The 12264-nt window shown below is 42.0% G+C and overlaps 1 pseudogene; it reads left to right on the top strand.

Annotated features, from left to right (window-relative positions):
* Window positions 1-4989: 4989 nt before the first annotated feature.
* Window positions 4990-6963, top strand: LOC148165122 (IQ domain-containing protein F5 pseudogene; annotated as a pseudogene).
* The last annotated feature ends 5301 nt before the right edge of the window (window positions 6964-12264 follow it).

The raw sequence follows: 12264 nt of genomic DNA, 5'->3' as shown, positions 1-12264 counted from the left end.
AAGTGATATAGGGTGGAGAACTGGCTCCACTGCCCCAATAAACGTCTGACCAGGTTTTGTGTGTCTCAGTGACTCCCACACTATGAAGACCCAAGAGCCCTGCTGCCCTCTTCTGCGCGGGGAGACAGCTATCTCTCTCCCCCGACTCTCACCCCTCGGTGCCTGTGGCCCCTGCTTTGGACTGACAGTGGCTGAATGCCACTGACTCTGTCCAGATCAGAAGCTGCCACCCGAGGCTGTCATCACACATCCAGAACCAAGTCTATGGTTCCATAGCCCCGGCACCATCCTTGTCTCCTGAACTTGCAATTGGCTGGGGTGGGAGGGGGTGGCTTTATATTCCCAAAGACTCTGGGCACCTCCTCTTATGAGAATTGCCTCTGGATCCATGCTCTGGCAGCCTGCCATTGCAGGCCAGCTGGGGCTCGCAGCCATTGGCTCTCTATTTGGCAAGCCCCCAGACCTAAGTCAGACATTTGGTTGGCTCTCTTGGGAGCCGCACAGCCCAGAGAATGCATAGGAGGCTGGCCTTAGTGATGACTGGGCCCGAGGTTCTGCAAGTTTTGTGCTGACCTGGATATTGTTTTCTTTGGGAAATAGCATATATTACGATGCTAAGGAAACTCAGCTCTGCCTCCACCCTCAGGACCAGCTTCTGCGTGGTGCTGAAACACACATAGGGCTCCTACTGATATCATTGCCACCCTATGTGTTCTACCATTCTTAGTGACTTCAACATTGTCTAGATGACAACTCAAGCCCCTTGCCTCTCACCTCCAGTGATTTTCACTTCCATTCTACCTGAATCACTCACCCCTATAATTGCCTGTAAGGTAGCAGCATTATTTTTAAAATGTCCAATCCATCATAGACCAAATTCTTTTGTAAAACAATAAAAATGAATTATGAAAAAAATAAGTAGAAAAGGTATACAGAGTATAAGGCTTGTTTTTAATGGTTAGACCAAACACACATAAAACTGCTATTTCAATTTGATATACAAATTTCTAAGTGCCTCATCTCAAGCTTTGTACTTAATCTCAGTGGTAACAAATGCTCACCATACTTTGGGTGGCATTGCCCTGGTTCTTGTCATAACTGACCACAGCGACAATAATACTGATTTCAATCATCTTGGTCTCTGACTTTTGCTTTCTATGCTTTAGGGCAAAGGTCAGAAAACTATGGCCTGCAGTTGAGTGGTTGTGACAGGGACTGTATTGACATCAATCCTAAAATACTATCTGGCCCTTTACAGAAAAAGTTTGCCAACCTCTGTGTTAGAATCACTGATTCTTATGCATCGATACAAATGTTTCTTTAGTTCTAATTAGGACTTCCCAAAGACTGACCTTACCAGCGTTGTACTGCCCTTGTGCCCAGCTCGGATTCCATTCTCTGTTGAGGATTCTCCTACAGTTTTACCCCCGTTGGCCCTCTTTCCACCTCTGTATGAACCCAATCCTTCACCTACTTCATCCTGCACCAGAAGAATTGAATTTCCTTAAAGAAAAACAAATCACCATATTGCATGGTTTGGGTTCATATTCAGGACCACAGATGGACAGACTTACTTCTCAAAACACTTCTCTGTAAATTTGCTTTTTGACCTGAAGACTTCACACTCTTTCTTCTCTCCTCAAAGAAGCAGTTCTTCCTCTTTCCTTTTGACCTCAAATGATGAAGTTACTATACACTGAACTGAGAAAATGGCAGTGGACTGGCCCCCTATCTCCCTACCGTCTCATCCCCCATCTCAGTGCCATTCGTACCACACCTGTTGCCTTCCTTGAGTTGAAATGAGTTGTCTTTGCACCATCCAAAGCCACACCCCCAACACATTGCTCTTCTGGTGCTCTTCTTTTTCTTTTGCCCACTATCACCTCTTGCCTTTGCAATGATGTGTTTCTGTAATTTCATTTGTTTCTCTAAATCAGTTCTACCTTTTCACCAGATCATTTCCATCAGCATACAGTGTTCTCCACCATTAAAAACTCCTTGGGTTCGCATGTGGCAGTGCCTATTCTTGACTAGGTCCTGTTCTGGTTCTTTTCATCTCCTCATAGCAAAACAGGTCACTGTCTCTCCTTTCTCTCCTCCCATTCTCTCCTAAACTCACTTCAATTGGGCTGCCCTTCCCCTCCGCCCCACAGAAACTTCACAGGTCAAAAAGTATTGATTGAGAAAGATTGTTTGCAAAAATGACCAATGTTACTTCCCTCCTTGTATCCATGCCCCTTTGCAATGTGATTTTATAAGTTTATCAATTAAGAAACAGAGGTTACTTAACCTCCTTTTGTATCTAGGCTTCCCTTGTGACTTTCTTTGGCCAACAGTATGCAGTGAAAGTGATATTGTGCCAGTTGCAAGCTTAGACTTTAAGAGGTCTTGAACAATCATCCACTATGTGAGCAAGGAGACTACTGCTGTAGCATTAGACACAACATGGGACAGAGATGAGCCGTCTCTGATGAGGCCATCTTACACCACCAGCCTCCATCACACCTGCCAACTGAACACATATTTTTGAGTGGGCCCAGCTGAGAAAAGAATCACCCAGATGAGGCTAGCCCATTGTTACTCCACAGAACTATGAGCTCTGTAAATGGTTATTGTTTTAAGCCTTTATGTTTTGGGTAGTTGGTTAAACAATAAAAACTACACCATCTAAAATCACCAACTAACTTGTTTACATGACGGTGGTGAATTCTCTGTCCTCTGCCCTCTCTCTGCATCAGACTACAGGTTGACCACTCTATCTTACTTGAAACACTCTCTATTTGGCTTCAGGAGCATCACACGCTCCTTGAGTTAAAATGAGTTGTCTTTGATGAATGGATAAAGAAGATGTGGTGTATATATATACAATGGAATATTATGCAGCCATCAAAAAAAGAAATATTGCCTTTTGCTCTAGAACTAGAACTAGAGGGTATTATGCTAAGCAAAATAAGTCAATCAGAGAAAGGCAATTGTCATATGATCTCACTGATATGTGGAATTTGAAAAACAAGGCAGAGGATCATAGGGGAAGAGAGGAAAAATGAAACAAGAAGAAACCAGAGAGGGAGACAAACCATAAGAGACTCTTAATCTCAGGAAACAAAACCGAGGGTTGCTGGAGCAGAGGGGGGTGGGAGGGATGGGATGGCTGGGTGATGGACACTGGGGAGGGTATGTGCTATGGTGAGCGCTGTGTATTGTGTAAGACTGATGAATCACAGACCTGTACCCCTGAAATAAATACATTACATGTTAATAATAAAAAAATAAAGGACAAAAATTTGCAGTAAGATGCACATAACATGAAATTTACCATTGTAACAATGTTTAAGTGTACAGTTCTGTGGTGTAACTAAGTCTATTCAAATTGTTGTTTAATCATCATCACTATCCATCTCAAGCACTTTTTCATCTCCCCAAACTGACACACTGCACCCGCTAAACAGTCTCCCCATACCTCCCCAAATCTCCCCACACCACCCCAGGCAGCCACGCTTCTCCTTTCTGTATCTCTGAATGTGAATACTCTAGGTCTCTCATAAAAGTAGAACCAAAATACAGTATTTTGTAAATGGCTTCTTTACCAGAGCGTAATATTGTCATGGTTCATCCGTGTTGTAGTGTGTGTCAGAATTTCCCTCCTTTTAAAAGCTGACTAATTAGGGCTTTTGAGTGGCTCAGTTGGTTAAGTGTTTGACTCTTGGTTTCGGCTCAGGTCATGATCTCAGGGTCATGATATCAAGCCCCATATTAGGCTCCACACTCAGCATGAACTCTGCTTGAGATTCTCTCTCTCCCTCTCTGCCCCTCCCCCTGCTCGCTCAGGCTCTCTCTCTAAAATAAAATAGGTAAATAAAATCTTTAAAAAAAAAAGAATAAAAGAAATGACTTGTCTTTGCTCCATCCAAAGCCACCCCCTCCACTTTGCTCTTCTGGTGTTCTTCACTGGCTGCTTTTTCTTAATCTTATCAATGGCTTCTTCATTGATGAGCATCTAACCTACGAGAGGCTCAGTCTTAAAACTTCTTTTAGTCTCGGGGCGCCTGGGTGGCTCAGTCATTAAGCATCTGTCTTCGGCTCAGGTCATGACCCCAGGGTCCTGGGATCGAGCCCCGCATCAGGCTCCCTGCTCGGCGGGAAGCCTGCTTCTCCCTCTCCCGCTCCCCCTGCTTGTGTTCCCTCTCTTGCTGTGTCTCTCTCTGACAAATAAATGAATAAAATCTTTAAAAAGAACTTATTTTAGTCTCTTTTAATCTGTATTCCCAGATAACATCATCCAGTCACATGGTCTTAAATATCTGCTATATCCTGATGACACTCAAATCTATATCACTATCCTTGATACCTTCTTTGAATTCCATACCCAAGGTATGGCTTCCTACTTGACATCTTGCTTTGATGTCTAATAGGTTTTTTCTTTCTTTCTTTTTGTTATTTTTTTAATTTAAATTCACTTAGCCAACATATAGTACATCATTAGTTTTTTGATGGAGCGTTCAATGATCCATTAGTTGGGTATAACACCCAGTGTTTTCAAACATAATGTGGCAGAAACAGGATTCTCATTCCCCAATTTCATGATTTTATCCAAAAATTGCTTCTCCTTGTGCCTTGACCATTCACCAAATCTATTTGATTAAAGTTCCTTTCTGAACCCTCCCTTTTACTTATCTTTATCCATCCCCATTCACATCAGCAAATGCAGTTGACTGCCTCTCTGCAATATGCTAATATCTGAAATATAGCAGATAGTAGAATTGGAGAAACTGGATCTTACACACGTTGCTCTTAGGAATGTAAAATGGGATGGCTGATGTGGAAACAGTTTTTGGTCTCTCAAGAGCTAAATATAGAGTTACCATAAGACCCAGCAATTCCACTCTTAAGTATGTATCCAAGAAAACTGAAAACAAAAACAAAAACTTCTACAAAAATTTCATAGTAGAATAATAGCCAAAAAAAAGTGGACATAACCCAAATGGGTGAATGGTTAATCAAACTGTGGTATATCTAATACTCAGCAGTAAAAAGGAACAAACTACTGATATCGGCAAAAAATTGTGTGGGTCTCAAGGAAGAGTGCAGGCCCAAAAGTGATGGGACAATTGAGTTCTTAACTATGGGGAATTTAGGGGATTGCAGACCTGAGGGTATTTGAACCATCTATATCCAAGCCATGGGAATTTGATGTTGTATAAGTGAGAGCCACCCAAAGTTGCAGGGAGGGGAAGGTGGATTTCCACAGTTAACTCAGGTTGCAAGTCCTATATCTAGGATCTCCGGGCAAGGCAGGAGTGTGTGGTGGACTTGGCACACAGTTGTACAGAGAACCCTTACTGATATCTTTCCCTTCTAAACTCTAATTACGTAAGGATGAAATCATTAAGAAGGATCCAGATGAAACCACAGTGCTGAAAGAAAAAGAGAAGAAAGAGAAAGGGAAAGGGAAAGAGAAAGAGAAAAAGAAAGAAGAGCCTCTACTTCCAACTCCACCCCCTCCACCAAAGGTAGGTCAATGGAGACCCTCAAAGTTGAGGGTGACTCCTATTTGCAAAGAGTGATAGGTTGTCTTCTCTGTGCCCCATAGCATAGCATGATCCTGGAATCTGTCATCTGAACCAGGTTCCATTTGTGAGTAAAAGACTGGGCTCTGAGTGATTGCTCAGGGAACAATAAGCATAAACCAGAATGTCCCAGGCCAATCAGGATGAATGGTTGGCCTGGGACATTCTGGTTTATCTTTGGTTATCCTCTCCCCCGAGTTCCTTCTCAGTAAGAGAAAGGTGGGTAACTGAGGCACAGAGACTTGGTTGTAGGGAGGGGAACCCCTGACAAGGGGAGATCAGACCATGCCAAGATGGGGAGTGGGGCAGTGAGGCTGTGTTTGGGGAAGGCATTGCCACATACAGGGAAAGCCGAGTCTAGAACTGTGTGTGTGCGCGTGCAGACACATGTGTGCATGCATGCGTGCTAACTGAAGTTTAAGATGTGAGAACACAAAGAAGTGAAAGTGAGAGCTAAATGAGAAGGACTCCACACTGTGTGGAGCAGAGAAACTTCTAATACTGTGACTTGACAGAGGGACACAGCAGGTTGTGGGTTGAGCTGGAGTCAGGCATGAAAGCAAACAAAGGATGCTGCTTCTCCAGCTGTCTCGGTGCGGGGTGGGGGGCGGTGGTGGAAGGAAAGACTATGCAGCCCAGGTAGGTGGCCAGGCCCTGGTGGAACATGATTCATGGCATGTTTGTTCCAGACAGGTCAACCAGGTCCATGTAATGGCGGGATAGCTAGTGCCAGAATGCTCCATTTTACAGATGAGGAGCCTGAGCCTCAGGGGACAATGTGATGTGTCCAGGTGCATTAAGAGAGAGGGGCAGAGACAGGACACATATCTAGTCTACTGGGTCCCTGCCCAGTGCTCCTGAACTTCTGAGGAAGCCCTTCTTGGCATGCCCTGGAGCTGAGGTGGGTGGGGAATGTTCCCTGAGAATCCCTTCTTTATCTTTGCAACCTCTCCCCCCAAAGAAAAAGAAGCGCCCTGACCAAGAGCAGAAAGCCATAAAGATCCAGGCATGGTGGCGGGGTACTCTGGTGCGCAGGACCTTGCTACACGCAGCACTCAGAGCATGTATCATTCAGCACTGGTGGAAGGTGACGCTGGCAAAGCTGCTGGAGGACAGACGGCGAGTGACCCTAGAGTTTTATGCACAGCAAGAATGGGCAGTGGTCAAGCTGCAGTCCTTGGTCCGCATGTGGCGCATACGCCTTCGTTACTGGAATTTGCTCCATGCTGTCCGCGTCATCCAGATCTATTGGCGCTGGCATAATTGCCATTCCCGTGGCTTTTTCCATGGCAACTATGACCTCACAGCAACCCATCTGGGACTTGAACTTGAGATCTCTCTGGGGTCACAGATGTGTCAGATTACAGACAGCATCCCCTTCCCAATAAAGAACTAACTGATCGGGTCTGCTCCCACTCTGTGTCACTGGGTCTCTGTCAGACCAGCCCCAGAGGTCCCTGCGTCAGCAGAGTCAGGGAAAATGTTGGCAGAGACTGGGCCTGGCACGCTCAGCTCTGAGGAATTGGCTGAGGTCATCTGGGGTCTCTGGTGGAGAAGAATTCTGTGCTGGGTGAGTGGGGCCTGTAATTGATGAGCAATGTCTGCCATGGGTAAGAGAGTTGGGGTTGCAGGGCCGCCCACTCAGCCAACTCCAGGGACACTCCTTCACAATGTGGTCCACGTACATGGCGCCCCCTGTGGTTGTGGCACATGGAGGTTGCGTCACCTGATGCTCTTCATTCTTCAGTGTCTTCCCATTAAATTTAAAACAATTCCAAAAGCCCTCCTGGGTCTCCATAAGACTGCATGATCTGGCCCTGGCTGTGTCACCCTCTCCATGTCCCTCTTGGCCACCCTGCTCTTCAGATCTTCCCCCCACCCCCCGCCCACACTCTCATCTCAGAACTTTGCACTTGCTGCCTCCTCTCCTTGGATAACCTTTCCAGATGGAGCTCCCCTCCACTCACGTGTCTCTGCTCCATGCTCCCTCCTCAGGGAGACCTTCTTTGACCACCTTATTAAAATGGTTTCCCCACCCCCTACTGTATGTTCTACTACCTGACTCTGTTTTCCTGTTTTCAAAGTCCCAGTCACTACCCAAGCTTATCCTCAGTCAAAGTCCCAGTCACTACGCAAGCTTATCTTGTTTTCTATTTTCTGTTGCCCCTGACTACCTGACTCTGTTTTCCTGTTTTCAAAGTCCCAGTCACTACCCAAGCTTATCCTTTTCAAAGTCCCAGTCACTACCCAAGCTTATCCTTTTCAAAGTCCCAGTCACTACCCAAGCTTATCTTATTTTCTATTTTCTGTTGCCCCCACTAGAGGGCGAGCTCCAGGAGAGCAAGTACTCTGGGTTCAGCGCTGTTCCCAGAACCTAGGTCGGTAGGTTCTCTCTGCTTCTCCCTCTCTCTCCCTTTCCAATATGTTATTATATATATATGTATATATTTTAAGTTCTGCATATTAGGCCATTTTGTCATCCTTAAAAAAAATCCCTTTCTGGGTTGGGAGAGACTGCCCCTCCCAGGGCCAGCCAGTTCTTAGAGAGAGCAAAGGACTCATCCCAGAACATGCCTTTCATCGGCAAACGAACCAGCTCAGGGCCATACTTCCTCTCTCTTTGTCCTGTACACCACCAGAAGGCTATATACCTCTGCCTTAATCATCCCAAGCCAAGTACGAGGCATCTATATAGCTTAGAGACCACAGAAAATACTCAAACCAGCCAGACCTAAACTGTTTACCCTATCCTGGTTTGCCTTTCCCACTCCAGCAAAGGCCATGGGAAAAGCTTTTTTCTTACTCTTGCCTTCTGGCATGGATGCAGAGAAAAAGGAACCCTTATGCATTGGTTATAGGAATGTAAATTGGTCCAACCATTGTGGAAAACAATATGGAGGTTACTCAAAAAATAAATAGAAATACCATATGATCCAGTAATTTCACTACTGGGTATTTACCAAAAGAAAACAAAAACACTAATTCAAAAAGACATAGTAGCTGCTCAAGTGTCCATCGATAGTTGAATGGATAAAAAATATGTTTTAAATATATATATATATACTTTTTTTCCATACTACCCAAAGCAATCTACAGATTTCAATACAATCCTTATCAAAACTCCAATGGTATTTTTCCAGAAATAGAAAATAACCGCCATAAAATTAGTGTAGAATCACAAAAGACCCTGAAAAACCAAAGTAGTCATGAGAAAGAAGAACAAAACTGGAGACATCACACTCCCTGATTTCAAACTATATTATAAATCTATAGTAATTAAAACAGTATGGTACTGGCATAAAAAGGGACACACAGGTCAAAGTACCATAATAAAAATCTCAGAAATAAACTCATATACACATGGTCAATTAATTTACAACAAAGGAATCAAGGATATACAATGTGGAAAGGACAGTCTCTTTGATAAATGATGTTGGAAAAATTAGACAGCCACATGCAAAAGAATGATACTGGCCCATCATTTATATATCATGCACAAAAATTAACTCAAAGTGGATTAAAGACTTGAAACCTGAAATCATAAAGCTCCTAGAAGGAAACATAGATGGTAAGCTCCTTAACATAGGTCTTAGTGATGATTCTTTTAATCTGACACCAAAAGTAAAAGCAATAAAAACAAAAATAAACAAGTGAGATTACTTAAAACTAAAGGTCTTCTGCACAGCAAAGGAAACCATCAATAAAATAAAAAGGCAACCTACTGATGGGAGAAAATAATTGCAAATCATATATCTGATAAGGGGTTAATATCCAAAATATATAAAGAACACATACAACTCAATAGAAAAAAAATCAAACAATCCAACTTAAAAATGGGCAGAAGAACTAACAGACATTTTTCCAAAGAACACATACAGATGGCCAACAGGTACATGAAAATATGTTCAATATCATTAGTCATCAGGGAAACACAAATCAAAACCACAACAAGAGGGGGCCTGGGTGGCTCAGTTGGTTCAGCATCAGACTCTTGCTTTCGGCTCAGGTTATGATCTCAGGGTCCCCTGCAATGTGGAGTCTGCTTGTCCCTCTCCCTCTGCTCATTCCCCATTCACTTGATCACTTTCTCTCTGGAATAAATAAATAAAATCTTTTTAAAAAAATACACACACAATGAGATATAACCTCACACCTAGCCATAGAATGGCTATGATTTAAAAAAAAAAAAAAGGACAAGAAATGAGTTGGTGAAGATGCAGGGAAAAGGGAACTCTTGTGTACTGTTGGTGGCATATAAATTGGAGCTGCCACTATGGAAAACAGTATGGTGTTTCCCCAAAAAATTAGAAATAGAACTATCATATTATCTAGCAATTCTACTTCTGGGTATTTATCTGAAGAAAAAAAAACACGAATTTGAAAAGATATATGCACCCCCATATTCATTGCAACAATAGCCAAGACATGAAAACAACCTAAGTGTCCATCAATGAATGAATGGATAAAGAAATTGTGGTATGTACAATGGAAAGTTACTTAGCCATAAAAAATAATGAAATCTTGTTATTTGCAACACCATGGATGAACCTCAAGGATTCACTTATACTAAGTAAAATAAGTCAAAGAAAGACAAATATCATATGATTTCTCTTATATAGAATCTAAAAAAAAAAAAAACAAAAACAACAAAAGATAAGCTCATAGATACAGAGAAAAGATTGATGGCTGCAAGAGGCAGGTGGGGGAGTGGAGAAATGCATGTGTTTTGTTTTGTTTTTAGGGAAAAAACAACTTGCCATATGACCTAACAATTCCACTCCTAAGTACATACCCAAGAGAATTGAAAACGTATGCCCATACAAAAACTTGTACATCGATATTTATAACTATATTATTCAAAATAGTCAAAAAGTAGACACAACTCAAATGTCCATTAACTGATGAATGGATTAAAAAAAAGTAGTATATACACTCAATGGAATATTATATGGCCATGGAAAGGAATGAAATACTGACATGCTACAACATGAGTGGACCTTGAAAACACTATACTAAGCAAAAGAAGCCAGACACAGAAAGCCATTTATTGTGTGATTCAAATCATATGAAATATCCAAAATAGTCAAATCTATAAAGACATGAAGTAGATCAGTGGTTTTCAGAGATTGGGTTAAGGAAGAATGGAGATTGACTGCTAATGGGTATGAGGCTTACTTGGGGGTTTATGAAAATGTTCTCAAATCAGATAGTAGTGATAAAGTTGCACAACTTTATGAATATACTAAAAATTATTGGATTGTACAGTTTTAAATAGTGACCTTTATAGAATATAAACTATATATCAAAAAGACCTTTACAGGGGTGCCTGGCTGGCTCAGTTGGTGGAGCATGTGACTCTCAATCTCAAGGTTGTGAGTTCGAGCTCCACATTGGGTGTAGAGATTACTCAAAATTGAAATCTTTTAAAAAAAGACCTTTATAGAGAAAATTTTTAAAACACTATAGAAAGACATAAAAGAATTCTTAAGCAGAGAGGAATAGTCTATGGTCTTAGAAGGAACTTAGTATCAGAAGATAGCCTTTCTTCCCCAAATCATTGTGCTTACAGTGAAAATCCTAGCAGGACTTTTCAGGGAACTAACACTGACACTATGAAATGCTTAATGGAAATCTCTGTCTAATAGGCTTGAATATTTGTCAAATTGGATATATCTGAATTTGTAAAGTATTTTAGAGTTTGGATATGAATCTACCTGGTCTTGGTGCCTTATTTATGGTGGATCTTTAATAGCCTTCTCAATTTATCAAGTTTTACATATTTCTTCAATTAATTTTGGTAATTTACATTTTGTTAGGAAATCATTTCCTCTTAGTTTTCAAATTTATTACCATGATATTCTTATATTTATTTAAATCTCCTTGTGATTGTTTTGCCTGTCTCATTCCATTTTTTTCTCTTTCTCCATCACCCAGGTTCATGGAGCATTTATCTTTAGTACTGGTCTTTTCAAAAATACCACCTTTTAAATTTTCTATTTAATTTACATTTTTATCTCTCTTTTGCTGCTTTCTAGATTCATCTGTTCTCTCTCTTTCTAGTTTCCTATGGTGTCTTGAGGTACTGAAACCTGAGTCAGGGGAAGACAGGAAATGCTAAGTCTGAGAAGATACTGGAGAGCTATAAGGAGATACATTGCCATGGTCCCTCCTACTCTCCTGTGTGACTGATAATGAGGAGCGATGTGGATGGGCTTACTGGAGGAGAGCCCTGGTATTTCTTTCTTTTTTTTTAATGATTTTATTTATATATTTGAGAGAGAGAGAGAGAATGAAAGATAGAGAGCACGAGAGGGAAGAGGGTCAGAGGGAGAAGCAGACTCCCCGCTGAGCAGGGATCCTGATGTGGGACTCGATCCCGGGACTCCAGGATCATGACCTGAGCCAAAGGCAGTCGCTTAACCAACTGAGCCACCCAGGTGCCCAAGAGCCCTGGTATTTCAAGTGCCCTATCTTTCCACTCTGAGCTCTGGTACATCTCTGACATATCAGGGGGAAGTAGACAGGCAGTAAAAATTCCCATGGAGCTTTTTTCTGAGGAAGACTCAACTCTGTGGTAGATATCCTAATCTTTATGTCATAATGCAGTTGTGAACTCATAGCTGTCCCCCTCATTTTACTCATGCCAGACTTTGGGAAGTAGAAAAATCAAGGCTAATGAACCATCTAGAGACAAGCC

Source organism: Eumetopias jubatus, unplaced genomic scaffold (assembly GCF_037043125.1).
Source record: "Eumetopias jubatus isolate StellerSeaLion01/CBP00866 unplaced genomic scaffold, mEumJub1_p1.0 scaffold_1, whole genome shotgun sequence".
Lineage (NCBI taxonomy): Eukaryota > Metazoa > Chordata > Mammalia > Carnivora > Otariidae > Eumetopias > Eumetopias jubatus.
Note: the sequence above shows the minus strand (reverse complement) of the source record. Positions and strands in the feature narration are given on the sequence as shown.